We start from the raw sequence: 15902 nt of genomic DNA, 5'->3' as shown, positions 1-15902 counted from the left end.
CTCACATGTGGCACCTCAGAATGACTTCTAACCTTACCTGTGGTGTATTCAGTCCCTATTGCTCAATGCACGGTGTACATACTGCATACATGTGTCTTGAGAATGAGGAATGGGCCCCTGAGACAGTCATTTGCCTGTTTCACAAACAGGGACCTGGACCTAGACCTGGCCCGTACGGGGCTCAAACCCGCGACCTTGGCGTTATTAGCACCACACTCTAACCAACTGAGCTAACCGGCCTCACGACAGTGCTCCTCTCTGTGTTGCAAAAAATCAAACTCAGGGAATTTTGTCCTCCTTTGAATAGAAAGCTGTGTAATTCAGTGTACGGGCTTTCTCGTGCAGTTTCATGGTTCTTGTAACCCAAATCCTACACTGGCCTGAAGTGCCCCCCCATTTCACAGCATTTTTCAGCTGATTTAAAATGTACCCAAAGGAGAAGCATTATTGAAGACGATCAATTACCAAGAGCTTTTGTCAAAGGTTTTGGTGGTCATTTTGAATGACCACAGAGCGCTGTGACCTCGGTTTTACATCTCATCCAAAAGACAGCGCCCTTTTACAACACAGCATCTCCGTCACTATATTGGGGCATTGGGACCCGCACAGACCTCAGGGTGAGCACCCCCCCGCCGGCACCATTAACACCGCTTCCAGCTGGAAGCTTTGTTTTTCCCTGTAGCTCATCCTCATCCAGGTACTGACCTGGCTCACACCTGCTTAGCTTCAGTGGGTTTTCAGTTGCGAGTTGCAAGGGGATGCAAGTGATGGAGCCGCTCGCTGCAAAAGCCACTGCATTGGCCGGGAATCGAACCCAAGCCTCCCGCGTGGCAGGTGAGAATTCTACCACTGAACCACCAATGCTCAGTGCCTGAGCCTTCAAAAAAGACGCTTTTTTGGTGCTCTGTGCAAAACGCGTCGACATCTGCTTCCAGCTGCAAAATGCCATTTGCGGACGCTGAAGAACTTATTTCCAAGGCAGCGGGTACAAGCGATTGGGCGTTTTAAAACCACCAGGAACAGCAAAGAGGCGCGCTTCTTTGCTTGTGCCGAAACACACCGACTGAAGGCGGACAACGTAGTCGGCAGGATTGGAACCTGTGCGGGGAGACCCCAATGGATTTCTAGTCCATCGCCTTAACCACTCAGCCACGACTACAGCAAGCCCCACTGCCACTGCGTTCTTGCTACAATCTTACCTGGATCGCGAGGCGCCGGCGGAAGGCAAAATACAAGCCTTGCAGACAGACACGCCTCAGAGGACTTAAGGGTGGCTTCATGTCGGAATGATAAAGTCTCCCCGTCTGGACATGAAAATGCCACTTTGTTACACACAAAAAAAGAATCAACAACAGAGAAATGCCCACAAGCATTTGAAAAGCCGCACCACGTCGCACTTGAAATAGCTCTTACATTAGTGGTAGACACAGGAATCGCCTTTTTATTTACGCTCTTACCAACGCGATGGAAAGCAAAACAAAGCAAAGCAGAGCAAAACAAAACGAACAAACGAAAACCCTCACGTCCTGCACTTGCATATAACCCCGTTACGTGCCCAAGCGGTATTGTACGTCATCCTAGCACTGCACCCCGGGTCGTACGGTATATGGGAACGAGCACACGCCACGAATCGTCTCGAATCACTCCCTACAGCTGTAAGGCGCCTTGAAGCGTGCACCCCCAACATTCTTCTTTGCGCATCTGTGAAAGGTAAACTCTTGAGCAAACTCTGAACCAGCTCTAAGGAAACTAATCCGATTAGACGTTACTTTGACTCATCTTCTTACGCTCAGTGCCGGATTGCTCAAACTCCAGCTAGGGTTAGGGTTAGCATTCCCACGCTACTTAGACACTTTGTTTACGCTCAGTGCTGGATTTTGGGAACTTCAGGACGAGTGGGAATTTTCTCCTATCTGTCCATTCTGTTTTGTTTTGGAGACTCTTGGCTGCCTATGTTGTTCAGTGCACCGTGAAGGAAACATTTTCCAAAACTGTGTCAGCTCAAAAGTTGTAAGAAAACCTCTCCAGGTGCTTTAACTCTCTTCATTTTTGTCATTTAATGTGACACTCGATGTATAACTGGAGCCTCACATATGCAAATGGTGAGGCTCCAGTTCGACACCCAGTTCCACACCACTTTACAGTATATGACAAAAGCATGGCAGACTGTGCCGGACCATCTGGTAACTTCCGCTTATTTTGACCATATTAAACATTGGAAATCTTCCCACTTGCATTTGTGACACTTGATTTTGGCTCCACCTAAGACACTCTTAAATCTTCAAACACTTTTCTCTTCTCCCGCAACACACTTGTCTGTCGGCACTATGTGGCAGCGTTGCATGACAACCCATCTCACCACGGAAAGGAACCTAACAGCTTTGGTAAGAGAGTAGAATTACCTGAAGAACTGCTTTCCATGGAAGCAGGACCAAGCGATGTAGCATTTTTATAGTACCAGGAAAGGAGAAGCGGCACTTCGCCTTTGCCGCACAGGCACAAGGTGACGTGCGGCAGACGCCGTAGTCGGCAGGATTCGAACCTGAGCGGGGAGTCCCCAATGGATTTCAAATCCATCACCTTAACTACTCGGCCACGACTACAGCGAGCTCGCCGCCGCCGCATTCCTCCTATAATCTAACACGGAGTGCGAGGTGGCTGCGGAAACCTTTTTAAAGTCGCTCTCTGTTAAAAAAAAAACCTTTCACAAGATACATGCCGGCAGACAGACACGCCTCAGAGGGTTTAAGGCTGGCTTCACGTTCAAATGATAAAGTCTCCCCGTCCGGATGTCAAAATGCAACTTTGGCAGACAGAAAAAACATCAACAAACCACAAATGTGGACAAGGATTTTACAAGCTGCACCACACTGCACTTTCAAAAGCATTTACATTCGTGTTAGACGCAGGAATTGTCTTTGTTTTGCGCGCTTACGAACGCCATAGAAAACGAAACAAAACAAAAGCCCTCAGCTCCTGTACTTGATTATAACGCCGTTACGTGTCGAAGCAGGAATTTACGTCATCTTACCACTGCAACATGGGGAATAGAGGGAAATGAACACACGCTACGAATCGTCTCAATCACTCCCTAGAGTCGTAAGGCACATTGAAGGGTGCACCCCCATCATTAATCGTTGGGCCTCTGTAAAAGGAAAGCTGTTGAGCAGTCTTTGAAACAGCTCGGATGAAACACTTGATTGCTTCCATGTGCATCTGGAGCCCACTTCTTATTTTCACTTCACGCCGCCCAAAGCATTTCTAAAACAGGAGATTCGCGTTTGGGAATGCGCCCTGCCCTACAAATAAAACAGGTCTACGGGTCTGAAACCTGCTCCACGGAAAACAGTTCTGTTGCGCTTTTGATCAAAGGGAGATTCTCTGTTCTTACTTTTTGATTACATAACACCCAAAGGGGCTTCTTTGGAGCTGGATTCCAACCAGCATCCTAAAGTTTCTTGGCGGTATCCTTTACAGTCCTCTGTTCGGTCGACAAGGAACAGAAGGGGGCAGCTTTCCTCACACATACAGTGCAATGTACTGTAGTGTTCCCCTTCATTGAATTCGCAGTTCTGCATCAGACCTCTAACTCGTTTCCTTAGCTTGGATTTAAGCCACGAAGCAGGCTTCTACTGTATAAACGTCTAGAGGAATCACAAACTATTTGAGAGGCCATCATCCCAGGGGGAACTGACAAAGTCTATCCCTAAACACCTAGCGCAGTCTCTCGAGAGACTGTCAAAAATCGCTTTCTCCGTTTGTGCTGCAAGTAAGTGAAAACGCGGTCTCAACCCAGAGCCACTTGGCAGCAGCGGCACGTAAATACTGTTACTACCACTGCTCGATACCAACGTTAGCCTACTATACCATGTTCAGCCACCGCTAGAAAATGTAAGGCTCTAGTAATGGAGCAAACAAAAGGAGAGCCAACGTCAAACGTAGAGAGCGACGAGGATGGGATTCGAACCCATGCGTGCAGAGCACAATGGATTAGCAGTCCATCGCCTTAACCACTCGGCCACCTCGTCGATGAAACTGGGCTGTCCAGACATGGGTTGGCGCGCTCCAGATGATCTTTTTCTTTTTTTTCCCTCGTACTCAAGGGTCCTTTTCCTGTTCCACATGCGATTTCAACATTTTCCTTGGGAGATGTCAAGCCAGCAAGCCACTGCTGTGGTTCAGTGGCCATTGTGGAGTTCAGTGGCCCTGTTGTACACAGAAAGCACATTGAGCTCCTTGGACATGAAAAGTTCCAGATAAAAGCCATTTGTCATCCTTTCTCTTGGTGTCGATGTTGCTATTGTATGTAAAGGTGGCAACTTGCTCAGCGAGCAGGCGGAGCACACACCGAATGCAGATGTGTCTGAGTGGTGTGTCCAAGTGGCTGCAAAAGGACAACACTACCAGGGCGCCGTTGCTTAGTTGGTTAAAGCGCTTGTCTCTTAAACAGGAGATCCTGAGTCCGAATCCCAGTGGTGCCTTCTTTGTTCTGTCTTCTCGAACAGAACTGGTCCTTACAGACAACCGCCTACGGCTAGACTTAATTAAATGCAAGTATTCATTTCCTGTCTTTAACGCGACTTGTTTTTCTTAAAATGGATGGAACTTGCAAAACATGAAATACAAACATTGCTAATCAGCGCTAGCGGCTGGCAAAAAAAAAGAAGTCAGCAATGTTTTTTTTCTTTAACCTTAACCCTGCTAATGGAGAAGAGTTAAACGACCGAGTCTATGCAGCTTAAACGGTGCTCATGTCGGGTTCTTAGCTGAAAGGGTGGTAAATCACGCTCACCCCAGTCCTTAATCTTTTAAAAGGATACAATATTGAACCTAGTCGCCACATCACATACATCCTGTTCAACGATAAAAAAGTGACATCTATCCTCGATCCAGAGTAAATCCCACGATGAGGGCATATTTTTTTCCACTTTACCATGAGTCGGGCTCAGCTGCACAGAGGCGAGAGCAGAGCAATGAGGTCACAGGGACAGGGGAGTCACACGCTGGCGGTTTGAACACGCGGAAGATCACTGAGGGATCCACAGTATATGGACCCTCCGTGCGCCATCAGTCCACACTCCGGACTCTGAATCCTGCCATCCGAGTTAAGATCTCGGCGGAACCTGAGGTACAGTTCCTTCTTAAAACGTAATCTGGTGAGCATTTCTAGAATCGTACTTGTATAGATGCAGCCTTTAATGTGTTGCTGGGTTAAAATTGATGACTTCTTGAACTTCAGTAGGCAACTGCCCTCTTGATTTCGGATTTAATTTCTTTATTACAGGGGCGCTTTTATGAAGACAGAGTCATGTTCAGGTACTTTGCTTGATGGAGGAAGCATATTTCGGACTCTGTGATCTGCTCACCTGGAAAGGTCTGCTGTACTACTACAAGAGAGAAGTAGAGTCTGGAAGAATGGACAATTTTATGATGCTTTGGAAGATAATGTTTTTTTTTTCTTTGAAATCGAAATGAATCAGAATATCAGTGCAAAAGACAAACTCTTGGTTTGGTTTAAAGAGATATGGTTTTAAAACAGACAAAATGTAGAAAACAGGTGTTTCTCACTTTTGGAAAAGAATGGACCGGGGGTAATATTTTACTAGGTGCAGTGCTCATCTCACTGGGTTACAGTCCTGCAGTGTCACACCAGGGCCAGTGGCGCAATGGATAACGCGTCTGACTACAGATCAGGAGATTGCAGGTTTGACTCCTGCCTGGCTCAGGTCGTTTTTAAACACATCGGGCTACTCCCTAAGTAGTCTGTGCTACTTACTGCATTGTAATCGTACCCAGTAAGATATTTCCTTCATGTAAATGAACTGCACCTGACAGCTTTAGAAAAACACCTGGGCTCAGTACGGTGCTGAGAGCTCAGCGTTGCTGTTGTTCTAATTAGCACGCACTGCATCGGCTATGAGCCCGAACTTTTCAATTATTCCGATCAGTAAGTCAACACGTAGTCCACATGAACGGTAGAAATATTCTCTTGTCTGTCTCTTGTTTGTATAGAACTGAATGTCCCTGACAATGTACTGTTAGTTTTAATTGAAGAACGGCATTTGTGTTCAAATATACCAGACAAGTTTATGTAACTGCTCATGCGACACTCAGTTGTAATTAGTCAAGAAAAAAAAGTCGAACAACAGCTGCGGGTTTGATTCTGAACGTATGAGATTGCAGCGCCTTTTACTTCCATTGACAAATGATAGAGATTCGAAGAGAGATCCTTCAGACCAGCAAGCAAACCCACGGCTTTTTCGGTTTTCTATCTAGGCAACGTTGGTGTCTGCAATAGCATACATGAAAGCGTGATGCAATTTCTGTGGCTACATTTGTTGCACGTCATGCACAGTAAGAGTGTTTCTAACACCAAATAAAAAGTCAACAATTAGCGATCACGCCTTCTCCTCAGTTAACCCACTGAAACCCTTGCTGTTAACAGTTCTTTACTGCGTGCTTTACCAGCACCTACATATCGTGTCGGTTCTTTCAGCTTTATTCATTAGGTTTTCAAAGGCATAAGTAGAGCACCAGAGGTGTGAACGCAAAATGTGTGGTTATCTGAAGAATTGCTTCCCATGGCGGCGGGTCCAAGTGATTTCGCGTTGTTATAGTACCAGGAAAGGAGAAGCGGCACTTCACTTCTGCCGCGCAGGCACAAGGCGACGTGCGGCAGACGCCGGAGTCGGCAGGTTTCGAACCTGCGCGGGGAAGCCCCAACGCATTTCAAGCCCATCGCCTTAACCACTCGACCACGACAAAAGCGAGCCCACCACCGCCGCATTCCTCCTATAATCTAACACGGACTGCGAGGTGGCTGCGGAAACCTTTTTAAAGTTGCTCTCCGTTAAAAAAAATACCTTTCACAAGATTTGTGCCGGCAGAGAGACACGCCTCAGAGGGTTTAAGGCTGGCTTCACGTTCAAATGATAAAGTCCCCCAGTCCGGATGTCAAAATACAACTTTGGCAGACAGAAAAAACATCAACAAACCAAAAATGTGGATTTTACAAGCTGCACCACACTGCACTTTCAAAAGCATTTACATTCGTGTTAGACGCAGGAATTGCCTTTGATTTGCGCGCTTACGAACGCCATGGAAAACGAAACAAAACTAAAGCCCTCAGCTCCTGCACTTGATTATAATCCCGTTACGTGTCGAAGCAGGAATTTACGTCATCTTACCACTGCAACACGGGGAATAGAGATGTAACGCAACGGGGGCTCAGGCGGGCGCCCTTGCCGCATCTGGTCGGCCCCATCCCGACTGGAGGCTCAAACCCGGGACTTCCGCGTCTCTCTGCAGCGACCTAGCCCCGTGAGTTAAAGAGAGATCTCTCCACAGCCCAGTAGCTGTGGTCCTGCTATCACAGGGAAGGGCGGTGACGTCACCCGCTCTTGTACGCCGGCTCTTACACAGTGCCTGTCGGCCGTAAGCGTTACAGAGGGAAATGAGCACAAGCTACGAATTGTCTCTAATCAGTCCCTACAGTTGTAAGACGCCTGGAAGCGTGCACCCCCATCATTAATCTTTGCGCATCTGTGCAAGGTAAACTCTGGAGCAGTCTCTGAAACGGCTCAAAGGAAACACGTGATTGATTCCATGAGCATCTGGGGTTCATTTCTTATTTACATTTAATTCAAGGGAAAGGCTTGGGTCAGTTTCAGACGGCCTCCAACAGCGAGATTCAAGCGCCCCACCTTCAGCCCAATCTGCGCCGCCAGAACGCCAACGGCTCCTCTGGTCTTTGGGGTGCGGTTGTGACCCCTTAACCTAAAGTGTTGGTGGCAGACAAATGGAGACTAACAGGTGATGTCCTAGGACATGACTACATTGTGACACTCGGTGGGGATGGTGACCATTGCTTGGAAAAGAGTGCGAGGCCCCTTTAGAAAAACATTTTGTTAACAGGCATTCTGCCTCAGCCTAAACACCTATAGCTTGCAAAGCGCATGCTATTAGACAGGCACCTCTGCAAGACCTTAAGAGTCTCTTAAACTAGTGATAGTAAGGTGTTCCCAATGGGCGATGTTTGGCTTTCAAATCATCTCTCTGTGGAAGCGCCGAGATGCAGCTGTTTAAGGCTTAGAAGCAGCTGACTGTTTCACTACCTAGCTGATTACTGTCAGTCAGGGAGCTCAGAGGTGAAAAGCCTGTCTGAGAGACAATTCGCCGTCGATCAGTTCAATATGTTCCGTACCAGCTCGGCGCACCTGAGATCATCTTGGTAGCCGTGTAGCTCAGATGAGTGAGAGCGTGTGTGTGTGTACCACCGTGATTGGATGCCGGTCCTTCTCAGGTCACAGTAAACCTTCTGCTGCCTAACTTTCCTAATTTTGGGGATCCCTTTGAAAAAGCAAAGGAAAAAAAAAAACTGGCTCTTCATCAGCGTGATCGACCCAACCCAGTGTGCCCCAGTGGCCTAATGGATAAGGCACTGGCCTTCTAAGCCAGGGATTGTGGGTTCGAGTCCCATCTGGGGTGCTACTGTCCCTTTTTGAGCGTACAAATGTCCTTTTGATTTGCAAAGCTGCAACCCCACCTTACTCAGTGAGCGTCTCTGCTTTTCTCTCACATACAGTTGGGAGATGTCTTGCACTGAACGGCCTGCTTCAGATCACGCCACAGCACTTCAATGGGATTGGGGTCAGGACTCTTACTCGGCCATCCCAAAATACGGAATTTCTATTGTTTCAGCCACTCTGTTGTTGATGTACTCCTTTGTTTTTGTCATGCTGCATGACCCAGCGTCTTTCGAGTTTTAGATCACAGGCAGACACCCTGACATTCTGCTGTAGAATTTCCTGATACATCTTGGAATTCATCGGTCCCTCGATGATTGCAAGCCGTACAGCCTCCGCTATGCTTCCCAGGTGGGATGAGGTTTTGGAGTTGGTATGCAGTGTTTTGTTATCTCCAAACATAACGTTGTGCACATTTACCAACATGTTCAACTTTTGTCACTGTCCACAGAACATTGTTCCAGGAGTTGCTGTGGAACATCCATGTGGTCTTTAGCAAACTTGAGAGGGGCAGTGGTGGTTTTTTTTGGGGGGAGAGCAGTGGTTTCCTCCATGGTGACCTCGCATGATCACCACTCCTGTTCAGATTTCTTCTTATGGTGGACTCATAAACACAGACGTAAGACAAAGTCAACCACCTGTTCGCTAGATCCCATCCCCACTCAGCTAGTCAAAGATTCCCTCGAAGGACTGGCAGGACCTATAATTAGTATGATGAATGCATCGCTTGCGTCAGGCGTTGTACCTGATCAATTTAAGGTAGCGGTTGTTAGACCGCTCTTAAGAAGTCAAATTTGGATCAACACGTTCTTAACAACTACAGGCCTGTCTCAAAGGTCCCATTTCAATCTAAAAGTCTTGGGAGAATAGTTGTTGCCCAACGTCAATCATATCTGGATTCAAATAATATACTTGAGAAATTTTAGTCTGGTTTCTGAAACTGCATTAACAAGAGTCGTAAATGATATTCTCTTAGCTACTGATGCAGGGAATGCAACAGTGCTTGTGCTTTGCTTCTAGATCTTAGAGCTGCCTTTGACACGGTTGACCTCTCTGTTTTGTTACACAGGCTTGAGTTTGAGGTTGGCTTATCTGGAACCGTCCTTCAGTGGTTTACTTCACATTTTACTCATCGTTTTCATTATGTTCAAATATCTAATAATTGTACTGCTTCATCAATGTCACCAGTTCAATTTGGGGTACCAGAAGATCAGTGCTGGGACCAAAATTGCTCTCTCTCTCTACATGCTGCTGCTAGGTAGGATAATATGAAAAAATAATATGAACTTTCATTCATATGCTGATGACACTCAAATAAACATTTTGTTTACACCAAACGACAACTCTTCTATTATCAGTTTAGTTAAATGCATTAAGGAAGGAAATACTTGGATGTGTGAAAACTTTTTGTTACTCAACTCTGAGAAAAATGAGGATCTGTTGATCGGAGGCAACAATACTGATAGGACTACTATAACTTCAGCACTTAACTCAGAGGATTTAAACATCTGCCTCAAAGAGACAGCACGTAACCTTGTTGTGAAAGGCGCTATATAGAAATACATTGATTTGAATTGAATTGACAATGTAAAATGTTGTGTGTGTTGTTTGTTAAACAAGACTGTCTTTATTTATCAAAAAATAAAAGGAATTTGCTAGGAATGCAAACGTTAGGTTGCGCTTCTTCATGCTGCATCGTCGGCATGAGTGGAGCTTTTTAAACGTCTGTACTTACTGTGCCCCATGAGAAATCGTTTGTCCCCATTCAAAAGAGATTGTGCGATGTCCTGCAGTGTTCGCAAAGCAAACCTTTGACAGTTTGAAAAGAGGAATTTATTCTGCTTCCTGTGCGTGCAGTAGTTACAAAGTTGAACGTCTTTACACGATCTGCTGCAGTTTTCAGTGGGTGGGCTTTGTCAAATGGCTTGGAAAAACGCACTGTGTTTCGGCTCGGGAAACATCATGAGAAGTGTCCTGCATGTTTTCTGTGTATAGCTGTCTTTTAACGCATACAGAATTCATTCGAAATCATTGATTTCTCCAATTAACAAGGTTTCCTTAAAGGATGAGTCAAAGTAACGTCTAATCGGATTAGTTTCCTTAGAGCTGGTTCAGAGTTTGCTCAAGAGTTTACCTTTCACAGATGCGCAAAGAAAAATGTTGGGGGTGCACGCTTCAAGGTGCCTTACAGCTGTAGGGAGTGATTCGAGACGATTTGTGGCGTGTGCTCGTTCCCATATACCGTACGCCCCGGGGTGCAGTGCTAAGATGAAGTACAATACCGCTTGGGCACGTAACGGCGTTACACGCAAGTGCGGGACGTGAGGCTTTTCGTTTGTTCATTTTGTTTTGCTCTGCTTTGCTTTGTTTCGTGGTCAAGAGGCGTAAGGTAAGTCGTAATCCAGGGAGAACACTGGTGGCAAACAGTCCGAGGTGAGAGGCGAGGTCCAAAGTCGAAAAGGCAGAAGGGGAGTCCAATATCCAGAATAAACGAGGTAATGGAAAAAACGCCAGGTAGAGCTCTCAAGGAGTAGACTCAATACCAGCGGGAAGCAAGTAAAGATGGTAAAAATAGCACTGCGTACCCCACGGTGGAGTGTGTGCAGGTGGGTTAACTCGTGCGGCGGCGTTTGTTAATAATCACCCTCTGCTGGTGCTGTTTAGATTGCTTAAGAGTTGGTCTTAACTGCCTGGCGGTCATGACAAGCTCCTCTTTAAGCTGTGGTTTAGTTTTGCATTCATGTGTTTCTAGAGCAGTTATTTATGGGGGTGGGTGGGTCCTTCACAGAGGCTCAGGACAAATCCCCTGCATGAAAGTCTACTGTGTGCGTTCAAACAGTCACAGGTCAAGAGCCAGGCAGGAGGACAATGGACAGATGAGCCAGCGAACTAAAAATAAAAGAACAGATATGAAAAAGCCACCATTTTTTTCTTTTTGACATTTTCCAACTTTCATGCAAGCCAGGACAAAGTTGCTCGTAGCTACTTGTGGATTCAAATACTCTATCGAGTGCTTTGATGAGTTTTTGCAATTTGATTGTCGTCCTGTCAGCCTGTTTCTGTTTTTTTTTTTCAATCTAGGGATGGAAAGTATGAGGGAAATGATGGAGCAATCAATAACCGCTCCGGAAAAATGGCAGAAAGAAATGGTCCGTCACTAAGGACATTTGTGAAGCAGAGGAGTGACATCACCACAAAGGCGACTTATTCTGCTGATCGTTTTGGTGAATAATGATTGAGGCGTGTTAAGAGAAAGGTAGCTGCGTCAGCATGCTTAGGCTGCAAAGGATAAAGCAAAGGTTTACTCCATGCTGAAAAGAGAAGAAAAGAAGCACAACGTTTCGACTGTGGAGCCTTCTGCACCATCTTCTTTAGCGATGGTGATGATGTTTACATTGGAAAAACTGAGACACGCATACTGGAGGGGCTTGAACCACCAACTTTTCAGCACCACAGAGTCTGACAGTCTTTTGTGCACCCTACATTTGCAGGTTTATGGTCAAAGAAAACAATCACTTGCGCTTCTTGCAGCCGGCAATCTTTTTCCACTGACAACCAAGAAATGGATTTCATCTTTCACAAGCTGTATGGATTTCTTCAAAAACAAGTTATTCCAGAAAGGAAATGAATTCTTGCATTAAACTGAACCAAGCTGTACATGTTTGTCTGAAATGAGACATTCGGCACAACAAGACACGGAGAGAGGCACTGCTGGTATTCAGACCCAGGATCGCCTGCTTACTAGGCGGGCACTTTAAGCCACTAGGGAACAGCGCCAGCGGAGCACCGCGCTTTTACAGACACTTGGACACATCTGCGTTCGGTGTGCACTTAACCTGCTCTCTGAGCCCGTTGCCTCCGTCCCATTTAATAGCAGAACTGACGCCAAGAGAAATGATGAGAAATGGCATTTATCGGGCACTTTTCATGTCCAAGGAGCTCAATGCCCTTGACACCTCCCCAAGGCGACAGAGCTGTGCATTCTTTGGCGACACCATTTTTTCTTTTGTTTAATTTCTATACTTATTGATAGAATAAAAACGATATGTCATGTACTGTAAGGGAAATGTCTCTTTTCATGGGGAAAGCTAGCACCAGCAAATGTTGTGTTTAGAAGAAGTGATTTAACATGACACGTGACCTAATTTACCGGAGCAAAAGCTCACCCAGCAAGCCCTGCTTTACTTCTACAGGAGAGAAGTACTGTAGAGTCTGCAAGATGTTCAGCTGGGTAGCTACGTCAGCATGCCTCGGCTGCAAAGGAACAAGTACTAGGTTTATTGCATGCTGAAAAGAGAAGAACGGAAACACAGCGTTTCGACTGTGAGGTCTTCTCACACCTGAAGAAGCCTCACACCTGTAAAAGGCTCCATGGTTTTCTTTCTTCTCTTTTCAACATGGAATACACCTATTGTCTGCAAGATGTGACAATTTCATGGTGTTTTGGAAGAAAACCTTTTTTCTTTGAATTCAAAATCAATCGGAATTTCAGCACGACACATCAACACTTTTTCTGTTTTAAGGAGATGATATTTTAAACCTGATAAAAATAGTAGGAAACACAAGTTTCTTGCTGTGAAAATTTAGATGGGGAAGTGTACTACTAGTAGCAGTGTAGAGCTCTCTGTGGTGGAGTGCAAGCGCATGTTCTATGGGCCAGTGGCGTAATGGATAACGCGTCTGATTTCGGATCAGAAGATTGTAGGTTCGAGTCCTGCCTGGCTCGTGAGGCTTTTAAACCTCTCAGGTTCCTCGGTAACAGGTTGCCATCATGTATATGAACTATAGAAAAGCATTTGCCACAACCCGTAAATTAGCACGCAAGTGCGGGCTAGTGAACACAGAACTGTATGGAGATCATCTCCAGCTCCGAGCTCAATTGCAATGAAAAAACATGCAGAACAGAACTGGAGAGCAGCTGAATTTGTGCTCGGTAGGGTGGGGAGGACTCAGCATTGCTGTTGTTCTAATTGGCATGAACTGCAGGGGATCTGAATCAGAACATGTCAGTTAGTTCGATCATTGCGTCAATATGTAGGCCACGTTAATACAGAATTATTACTTTGTCTGTCTCGTCTTTGTATATAGCTGAATGTCCCTGACAATTTCATGTTAGTTTTTAAGAACGACATTGGTGCTAATATATACATATATAGCATATAAGGAACACGTAAAAGTTTAGTCCATGCTGAAAAGATAAGAAAACCGCCACAACGTTTCATCTTGGAATAAATCTTTACTTGTTGTTTTGCAGCCTACCCATTCTGACCTAACTCCTCCCTTGAAATTCCCTAACAGATAAGGGTACGTAACGGCTCATGCGATGCTCAGTTGCAATTTGTCCCAAAACAAACAAGAACAGCAGCTGAGGGTTTGAGTTTGAACATGCACTGTATTAAAGCAGCTTTTATTTCCATTGATAAATGCTAGATATTCCTACAGAGATTCTCCAGGTGAGTAAGCGATTCCTGTTTCTGTTTCTATTTCTGTTTCATATATACAGTATATATATGTTACATGTGTCTCTGCAATAGTATAAATGTGTTATACACTATCAGGGGCTGCTTTTTTGTGCACCTCATCTACAACAAGGGTTTTTTTTTCATTTATGTTTGTGGACCTTCACCATTTGAGGAAGTGAGTTAGATAAGAAAGTTACAGGTATGGTGAGCAATGACTGACAAAGGCACGTACTGCGTATTCCTTACAGAAGTGTAAGCAATTTGTTCTAAAAAACACCGGCTAAAGTCCAACATCGTTAGCAATCTTATTACTTAAACAGAATTAACATCAATAAACTGTAAGGTGCTGGTACATGCGAGTAGATTTGATCTTCTATTAAACAAAAATGCAATTACAGCTCTAAAAAGGTCAACCTAGACTTCTGTAACAGATCTGTTCAGGTCATCGCTGTTTCTCTGACCTTGTGAGTCTTTGGAATTTTAAAAGTGTATTTTGCTTGCCTTTCATGTGGTCTGTGTACAAGTCACTGTGGGGTATGCGGTCCTAACCAGCCTTGCTATAGACGTGACAAGCCTCCGCTATGTTGCAATGGAGAACAGGTTCAGTACGGAGCTGCCGAGAAAATTCAGCTGGAAAGCTCGTTGCAGAAAAGCATCGCTATCTGTGTCCAGCGGCAAAGCGTCCATCGTGGGTGCTGAAGAATCGATTTCACAGGCTGCGGGTCCAGGCGATTTAGAGTGTTAAAGGTCCCAGCGAAAACGAAACGGCGCTGGTCCTTTTACACGCACGCACGCAACCAAATGCAAAGGACGCCGTAGTCGGCAGGATTTGAACCTGCGCAGGGAGACCCCAACGGATTTCAAGTCCGTTACCTTAACCACTCGGCCACGACTACAGCGAGCGCCGCGGCCGCTGCCTTCTTGCTACAATCGAACAGGGAGTGCGAGGTGGCGGCGGCAGCGGAGGCAACTTTTTTCAAGTTCGCTCTCCGTTTAAGAAACCTTTTACGCCATACGTGCAAGCACACACACACACCTCAGAGGACTTAAGGGTGGCTTCAAGTTGGAATGATAAAGTCTCCCCGTTCGGACATGAAAACAGAACGTTCTTAGACAGAAAGCAATCAACAACGGAGACATGTGGACGACGATTTTAGTCACTGCACTTTGAATAGCATTTTTACTCCAGTTACAGGAGATGCACCAATGGCCCTTGACCTACGCTCTTACCAATGCCTTGAACATTCAAACAAAACAGCCCTCAAGTCCTGCGGTTTAATATAACGCTGTTACGTGTCGAGGCAGTATTTTTCTCTGTCCTACCGTTGAGACACGGGGCGTATATGGAAACGAACACATGCTACGGATCGTCTCTAATCGGTCCCTACAGTTGGAAGGCTCCTTGAAGCGTGCACCCCCATCATTCATCTTTGCGCATCTGTGAAAGGTAGACTCTTGAGCAATGTTTGAGCCAGCTCTAAGGCAACTAGTGCTATTGGACAGACACCTCTGGAAGATCCTAAGAGTCTCTTAACACCACTTCCAGCAGCAAGCTTAATTGTTCGCTGGAGGTCTCCCACCCAGGTACTAACCAGGCAAAGAATCACCAGTACATTGAATGAGGAAGTTAATCCTGAAATCCAATTACATATCTCAAGGTAAGACAAATCCATAAGAACATGTCTTAGTATTACTTCGTTTACATTAGTATGGCACTGAGTTGGAGCTCCTCTTTAAGCTGTGGTTTAGTTTTGCATTCATGTGTTTCTAGAGCAGTTATTTATGGGGGTGGGTGGGTCTTTCACAGAGGCTCAGGACAAATCCCCCGCCTGAAAGTCTAATGTGTGCGTTCAGACAGTCACAGGTCAAGAGCCAGGCAGGAGGACAATGGACAGATGAGCCAACGAACTAAAAA

General features: G+C 45.6%; 7 non-coding genes across 7 annotated transcripts; 3 read left to right on the top strand and 4 right to left on the bottom strand.

Moving 5' to 3' along the window:
• Positions 1–166: 166 nt before the first annotated feature.
• trnai-aau (transfer RNA isoleucine (anticodon AAU)) lies at positions 167–240 on the bottom strand. The gene has a single exon. It is a non-coding gene; the product is annotated as a tRNA-Ile (tRNA).
• Positions 241–2521: 2281 nt separating this feature from the next.
• Positions 2522–2603, bottom strand: trnas-uga (transfer RNA serine (anticodon UGA)). The gene has a single exon. It is a non-coding gene; the product is annotated as a tRNA-Ser (tRNA).
• Positions 2604–3946: 1343 nt separating this feature from the next.
• trnas-gcu (transfer RNA serine (anticodon GCU)) lies at positions 3947–4028 on the bottom strand. The gene has a single exon. It is a non-coding gene; the product is annotated as a tRNA-Ser (tRNA).
• A 1624-nt stretch (positions 4029–5652) lies between these two features.
• Positions 5653–5725, top strand: trnac-aca (transfer RNA cysteine (anticodon ACA)). The gene has a single exon. It is a non-coding gene; the product is annotated as a tRNA-Cys (tRNA).
• Positions 5726–8414: 2689 nt separating this feature from the next.
• trnar-ucu (transfer RNA arginine (anticodon UCU)) lies at positions 8415–8487 on the top strand. The gene has a single exon. It is a non-coding gene; the product is annotated as a tRNA-Arg (tRNA).
• Positions 8488–13178: 4691 nt separating this feature from the next.
• trnar-ucg (transfer RNA arginine (anticodon UCG)) lies at positions 13179–13251 on the top strand. The gene has a single exon. It is a non-coding gene; the product is annotated as a tRNA-Arg (tRNA).
• A 1550-nt stretch (positions 13252–14801) lies between these two features.
• On the bottom strand, positions 14802–14883 carry trnas-uga (transfer RNA serine (anticodon UGA)). Its single transcript has one exon. It is a non-coding gene; the product is annotated as a tRNA-Ser (tRNA).
• Positions 14884–15902: the final 1019 nt, after the last annotated feature.

This window comes from Lepisosteus platostomus, chromosome 22 (genome assembly GCF_059453375.1).
Source record: "Lepisosteus platostomus isolate fLepPlt1 chromosome 22, fLepPlt1.hap1, whole genome shotgun sequence".
Taxonomy (NCBI): domain Eukaryota; kingdom Metazoa; phylum Chordata; class Actinopteri; order Semionotiformes; family Lepisosteidae; genus Lepisosteus; species Lepisosteus platostomus.
The sequence above is the reverse complement of the archived record's forward strand: the minus strand, read 5'-3'. Positions and strand labels throughout refer to the sequence as shown.